The sequence below is a fragment of the Cololabis saira genome, chromosome 3 (genome assembly GCF_033807715.1).
Source record: "Cololabis saira isolate AMF1-May2022 chromosome 3, fColSai1.1, whole genome shotgun sequence".
NCBI classification, from domain to species: domain Eukaryota; kingdom Metazoa; phylum Chordata; class Actinopteri; order Beloniformes; family Belonidae; genus Cololabis; species Cololabis saira.
This window is the reverse complement of record NC_084589.1, coordinates 33,564,866-33,572,575: the sequence shown is the minus strand read 5'-3', so window position 1 is coordinate 33,572,575 and position 7,710 is coordinate 33,564,866.

Below are 7,710 nucleotides of genomic sequence, written 5' to 3'. Positions count from 1 at the left end.
CAAAATATAAAATTACATCTATTTAAAAACAATCACAAAATAAACAGTCACATAATCCCACAATCTCCACACATCATACACATACTCCCTCACTCATTCACTCCCTCTCAACACGCATCACACACACAGTAACAACACTTCAAAAGTGGGATTCTGGGTGGGGAGGCTATGATAATGAGGCACTGTGCTGATTGGCTGCCTGAATGCCGCGATACACCGCTACAAAAAAATGGCGGAAGCTCCGGCCGACGGAGTTACCGTGTCCTAACTGCATGCGATGCGAGCGAGCGCCAGCGACAAAATTAATTCCATTGCTTTATTTTCTATAGGGCCTGGTCACCAAGGTGCATTCTGGGACGGGGCGGACGTGTCGGCAGCCTCGTGAGTGTAAACAAACAGCAGTGTAGTAGCAGTGTGGTAGCACCAAATGAACAGACGGAACGCAAAAAAAAGATGTTAAAATGCCGGAAAGCAACTGGAATTTACCAGGATACCTTAAACAAGGAAGCCAAGGACCGGTATATGGAGAAAATAATGATTATTAACGGTTTGGATCCATATGAAATCCCTACTAAAGAGTGGAGCTCCTCGTCGGAGCTCCACTCTTTAGAAGGGATTTACTGCTGTAGTTCTGCACAACCGACGTCTTCGGCTACCTTGTTTATGAGTGTTTGGCAGCTGCTTTGGTAAATGTTTGACTCGCCATGTGTTTCAATACATTTGTATAATAGTACAACATACAGTACATGTTTTGTATTACTCTTACTTTTTTCTTTTTTGACTGCTATATTATGGGGAAGAGGCTCCGAGGCGTGAGCAATATTTTTTGTTTTCCTAGTGGGATTATTTTTTTCCTCTGCAGCTACAAATAGAGTTAATATTTTTTCCTCAATAATCTAGTTTTATCTGAAGATTGGGGTTAATCGCACCGCAGAGAGCTGGCCAGCAACTGCGTTTAGCTGGAGGAGTGGGGAATAAAACCCGTGTGAATGATCCGACTCATGATGATCCAGCTCAGGTAGCTGCCAACAGGGTGATGACGTCAAGACGACCAAGGCCTATTGGACTGTCCTAACTGCCCGCGAGCGACGCAGCGCTGCGCAGCGCGACACGGCGCAACGTTTTGAGCTGAACTTCTATTTTCTTCCTGTCGCTCGCATTGAAAGCCGGTCGTGGATGAAGAAAGGCTGATCCAGTTAGTTGAAATGAGAAGTTATCTCTATGATACCTCCTCATTTCACTACAAAAACCTCAATAAAGTGGCAACTGCGTGGAGGGAGATGGACAGAGAGCGTCGATGTCACGCAGTGCGACGCATTAGTCGGACGCTCGCATGCAGTTAGGACACGGTGTTTAGTTGTGGGCGTGGTTTGCGCTTTGGTTACGTAACGAAAGGGAGCAGAATCTGAATGGCTCGTAGAAGCCACATGACACTGGATGGCTCATCCGGGCGGCTTACAGACACTGCAGAATTTGGTTGCTTTCCTCCTTCTCTGAGTTGTCACGCTGAGGGGAGACCGCTTTATATATGTTAAAGCAAGAGAAAACGTGTTTTTTTGATAATAGGTCCCCTTTAATGAGTTCAACTTTTGGGTAAACTGCGGTGATGTTGAGGGGTCGTGATCCTTGCTACCAGCTGATTGATTGTGATCCAGTCATTGATGGTCCTCATTTCTTTTTTTAAACAGACCATTTCACACATTATCTTCCTGGACTTCTAATCCAATAGCCCTGTAATTACCACTCATCACGCATGACCTCAACAACTTTAAAGCCTTTAATGTAGTCAGTGATTAACTAAAACCTCCCCCAGGCGATTGTCAGCTTGGAACTGCATCTGCATGACTTATAGCTATGCATTTTTTGTAATACTTGACCTCTAGCATCTCTCTATTGCTGTTTTCTTTGGTAGGCAAATGTTGATTTATGTATCGCTCTTTCACTCTGCTCATCCTCCGTTTTCTCTGCTTGCTTTACCTCTACTATTTTTGACATTACACAGCTAAACACAACATGACTCATGGCTCAGAGAGGTCAGAAGAAGGGGGAAATAGAGTGAGATAAAGTAGTGATCCCCACATTTCACAAACACCTGTTTCTCATTCCCGAGCTCATCACTCTTGACGGGGCAGACAGGGCAGTGAGGAAGGACAGCGCACGAGAGCCACTGGAAATATGTTACAGGGAATATAAACAGACTCTGAAACAGAGCCTTGCTAAGGCTTGCACGAGCCAAACATATAGGGTATAAATTATTCACTAACTCTCTTCTGCTCTATTTTTTGCTGTGTTGCTTTTGAGACATATTTTACAGAAAAAGAGCGAATGCGTCAGCTGAAAAGCTTAAAGTAAAAAAAAAAAGGTGTTAAACTGACATTTTAAAGGTGGTAAAATATGAAACTGTGTTGCTTAAAAATAGCAAACAATGTCAACAAAGCTCTGTTTAGAACACACGTTTTAAAAAAAGAGAACAAAACTCACCTGCATATCAGAGAATGGCATTTCTGAGAATAGTACTCAGTTTTTTTGGGTTGTCACGGTGCATTTGGGGCACCTCCAGACTGGAGCCGGTGCTGTCTTCTGCCACATCTGGGTGAAGAAACACGATCTGCTGATCCCAGTCCCCGACCTCTTGCCCTCGCAGCCCTGACACAAGGAAATAACATTTCCTGCTGCGTGCTGTATGCGAGGTGGCAAGCGACCACTACCTTGTTTGACGCCATCCCTGCCCCCTGTCGGACCCTCCACCCTCCTCCTCCTCCTCCCTCTGCTGCACATGAGGCTGTGGTTGGCCGACGGAGCAGGTGGGTGATTCCTAACATGATTCCTGGTGCCAGTAAGTTATTTAAGACCTTGTTAACTCTGGGGTGATAATCCTGTAAAAACTGTGAAGCGTCACGTACAGACGGGGTGATGGAGACGACAGGGTTACACCCAGGGTCCAAAAGGATTGGCAATGTTTGTGAAAGAGCACACTGATTGTCGTTGGTGGCCCCAAGCAGAGGAGGGGGGACATTTCCACCTCCATCATTTCACAAATGTTCACTGCAAGAAAAGAAAAAAAAACCTCCATCTGACTTACAACATTTTTTTTGTCTTATTGGTCAACACACAGTCTCACTCTGTCAAAGAACCTGAAAAAAAAGGTTAGATTATGAGACAGGAAGCAAAGTCAAAGTGAAAAAATCATCTGTAGATACAACACAGTAGGATGTAAAAGTTTATTTTGTGTCGGCTCTAAAACTATTAAAAGGCAGAAAAACAAAGATACACGTGCCATTTATTGGAGATTACCATTTATTGGACATTACCATTTATTTTACAATTAAATAAAGAGGAGAAAAGGGTCATGGGGCTCAGATTTAGGTACCCTGCATGGTCAGTGTATCAAAGTTTACGAGCAGTCTTTAAAGCCAGCTAAGAATCTTTCAAATACTGTTGGGGTTGGGTGGGGGTGAGTGGGTCACCCACACCCACTCTTCTTAGAAAAAAAACTCTTGTTTTCTAAGATTCTTGTGCAGACTTGCATCCATGGCACATTTCAGGTCTGTTAAAAGACACGCATGACTCCTCGGTGAGTGGACAGTGGCAAAATGTCTGTTTTGGATCATTGTTTGGTAGAAGCCGTCACCTTTTTCATTTCCAGATTTTCTGCCAGTTGTGTTTGCTGGTACTCAAATTAATTTATTCTTCCGTTTATCAACATGCATTGTAAACTGACCACTACACAAGCCCTGAGCATGAACAATCCAACCCCATATGTATCAGATGGAGTATTATTATTTTCGTGAGATTCTGCGTCTTTTTCATCAAACATGCTTTTCATTTTATCATTCCAACCAAAACCTTTACATCTGCCAGCAAGGCAAGGTTCATATCATCACCTTGTGTGCTGTTATGTAATAAGTGTTGACCGAGCCGCTGCTTATCTTGGTCAAAATGCTCAAATAAAACAGATTTAAGGGTCCCATTCCAGCTCCCAGATTGCTATCTGGACTCCTTTTGGCACTTATGGCTCAGGTACTGGGAAGTATGGGTCAGATGTGTTCATGAACTTGACCAAATTTGGTTCTCAGCATGTGTTGTTTGAGCCAAATAAGGCCCAAACTTCACGAAGTAGGATCAATATAAGATATTTCAAGGGCTGCAAGGGCCCGGCATCACTCAAAGGCCCAAAGAAACCAACGTCAGATAACACTGTCGTGTGTGTGTCACATGAAAAGCACTGTGGGCTGATGGGGGAGTATCCATGGTACACAGGCTGCTGATCCATCACAGGACTTCACAGAGAGAAGTAAGACGAACAACTACAAAGCTCAAAATCATCAATGAAGTTATGCATGTTCTTGGACTGTGGGAGAAAAGCCAGTCTTCACAAGAATAATAAAGGAAATGCTCTCAGTTCTTTTCTAAATTCCTGTAAAAGCTTGAATTTATTCAGAAAAGAGTCAATGTGATTCAAAGCTCGAAGTGACCTAAAACTAGAATATTTTGCACTATAACCTAACCTTTGTCTTCAGTTTAGAGACTCTACGTAGGTGGAATTCTAGTATCTGCATTACATGGCTCATAAAAGTGGTCTCTCACAACTTGTTTAAATACCTTAGTATCTTTTCATAATCCAGCTCTGAACTAGTTTCCTCAGGACCTTCTGTGCAGCTCATGATTATACATGTTATCTAACACGAAGAATACCCGTAAAGCGTTGAAGAGGTATTAAAACTGAGACTGTCAGACTTGTCGTGCACTTTTTTACATTTCAGTGCGTTTGAAATAGCACACATTAAGCACACGGATCCCCTTTTCAGAGAGAGCCGGCCCTGCTTTCAGATGCTCTAATAGCTAAATACATTTTAATCTGAGAGAAAGTTAAATATTGTTTTTTCTTTCGGGGGCTAATAGGCTTGAATCCCAGGACACATGGTAATAGGTAAATGAGAGGGAAGAACTGTTCTCATAATTTCTCGTCCTTATTCTCGATTATGTCCTCACAAATATAGCAGCACGAGTATGCACACTCATGCACTCAGACTTGAGGATTAATGACACTTCAAAGGGAGGAAATCACATCGTAGCCAGTTTCCTGCCAAGGCCCATCGTGGACCATTTGCTGGCATTGCTGTGCCTGATGAAGGCTTTGTGAGCCATGTGGTGACTATTTGGAGGCGCATAGGTAATGGCCTGAGGTACCCACGGAGGTATCTGCACTTTGTCTCCTGTAGGTAAGTACACCAGAGCAGGGACATAGGGAACCTCAGTTTGTTGTGCTATCACCAAAGTTTAATAAAGACCATTTGTTGTGGAGGAAAAAGAAAATAATCCTTGATTAGTGAAGGAGTCCAGTTTCTTTCTTTTCCCCCAATACCATGACATCTTGAAGCCATTTAATTAGCTTTCAGAATTTCTGATGTGCATTTAATTAAGTCACAATCCTGAATCTGCCTCCTCATATCATGCATCATAAATTTACAATATCTACTATTTTATTTTTCTAATCAACGTGTAATTACTTTCATGTCATAGGAAATGTTACTTCTTCATGAATTAACCAGAAAGTTAGATCTATGATTCAATTTAATTGGATTCTGAGATGTTTAATCTACATATTTATTTAGATTTTTACATCGATTAGGGGTTAAGGAACTAGGTTTATATTGAAATGTGTTAGATTTTGAACTGAATCCACAAAGGACCCTCTTGAAATTATTTAGCTTATTGCTAAAATTTGCTGCTGCCCTCAGCTCCACCTCCTCCAGTTAGTTTTGTACTTTTCTGTACCATTCTTGCTGCTCTGCTCGTCTTTCAACTGCAAAAACCCAACTCAGAAAAATGAAATGATCATGACTTGATAACACAAGAGCGATCCATGGAAGCACCTTCAGAACAATATAATTACAAAACTGTGCTTAATAGGAGTATTCAGCTTTTGTTCACCATGTAGTTAGAAAAACCTCATGCTCTTTGATGATTTTTGTTGTTTACATGACTAGCTCCTGTATTTGAGCACATCCACAACAGAATCGGTACATACTGCATAATGAAAGCTCTAACAGATGCAATGCTTCAGAAGTCTTCAGAAGATTTTACCACAACGGCAGCCAAAGTATCCCTAACCCTAACTCAGGCAGCACTAACTATCCAACAATACAAATTTGCAATACATAGTATACACATGTATTTGCTAAAAACAGGCTTTCTAGGAGACAGGAGACATCTTCTGTGTTATAGGTGAATCAACAAGGTTTTTCTATTCAAGACTTTGCTTAGTCATGGTTTCTTCTTATCTCATTTCTTGCTTCGTGACTTGAGTCTTTGACCTGGTGTTTGACCTGAACATCCTGTCACTGCAGTGTCCACCTCTGTTTGTTTTGGCCTGTGTGCTGCTGACCCCCACCCCTCTCCCCACCGGCATTTGTAACCCCTTTTGTTTGGAATTTACATTAAATAGAGGAACCTCAAGCCCTGCCATTGTGTTGCTTTACTACTCAGGCCCCGTTTACACGGGGCAAAAACGGAGGCGTTTTCATGCGTTTTGGCCGTTCGTTTACACGAAAACGGAGGTCAAAGCCCCCAAAAACGATCATTTCTGAAAACTCCGGCCAAAGTGGAGATTTTCAAAAACTCTGTTTTCACGTTTGCGTCTAAACAGAGAAAAAGGAGGAAAACGGAGATTTACGTCACATTATGCGACAGAAACGTCACCAGCAGCGTCATGAGTGCGACCTGTGTTTACAATTTGTTTGGCCACCGTCAATATTTTCTTTTATTTTACCTGTTTTAAATTCTCTCAGACTCTCATTCCGTCTTGGAAGTAAAGCCTGAATTATGGTCCCGCGTTAAATCGACGCAGAGCCTACGGCGTAGGGTACGCGGCGATGCGCGGCGATGCGCGCCGTACGGTGTGTGTCGCCGCGTACCCTACGCCGTAGGCTCTGCGTTGGTGTAACGCGGAACCATAAATCAGCCTTAACTGGAAGTTACACGTGTCATTTGTTGATGTTTTTTCCAGGATTCTGATTGGCTGGCATGACTTTAACAGCGTTTTCATGCGGGTCCGTGTAAACGAGGATATTTTTGAAAACGGAGAGGGGAAAATATCCGTTTTTGTAAATACCCGGCTACGTGTAAACGTGGCCTCAGTGTGTTTCTCAGCGCAAAAAAAGGAAACGTTCACAAAATTTTGAGCATGTTAGAACTGTTGACCCAGCACCAGACTAGTTATCTGTGCATAAGTGAGGGCTTATTTTGTGCCAACATGCCACAACTCTGATATCTTGCCAAATTCCTGCAAGGTGTGAAGCCCTGTGTTGTAGATCTCAGCCATCTGTTGACATATCCCTCAACAGCTCAAGGCTCCCTCCTGGTTTATGCTGTCATAATATCATAATGTCAGGAATGTGCAATATTTCTTAATATTAAAGATCAATATTAGTGGGAGAATGGTGAATAGCAGCTAGCATATCTCAGGGAAAAATGTTCTTGGTATTTCCTCACTTGCTCATCCATAGCCTTTGGCAGAGCACTTTTCCTGCACTGAAGAAATACCAGACGCTGATGGACTTTACCGGAGAAGGAGCTGGCATCATGAAAAGAATGCTGCAGCGAGACGTAGAGGTCGGTCCGGTCAAAATGCCTCCTCCTAAGCAACCCAATCTAACATACTCATGCCTCATATGAAAACAAATACTGGAATGTAGGGGATTAGTTTAT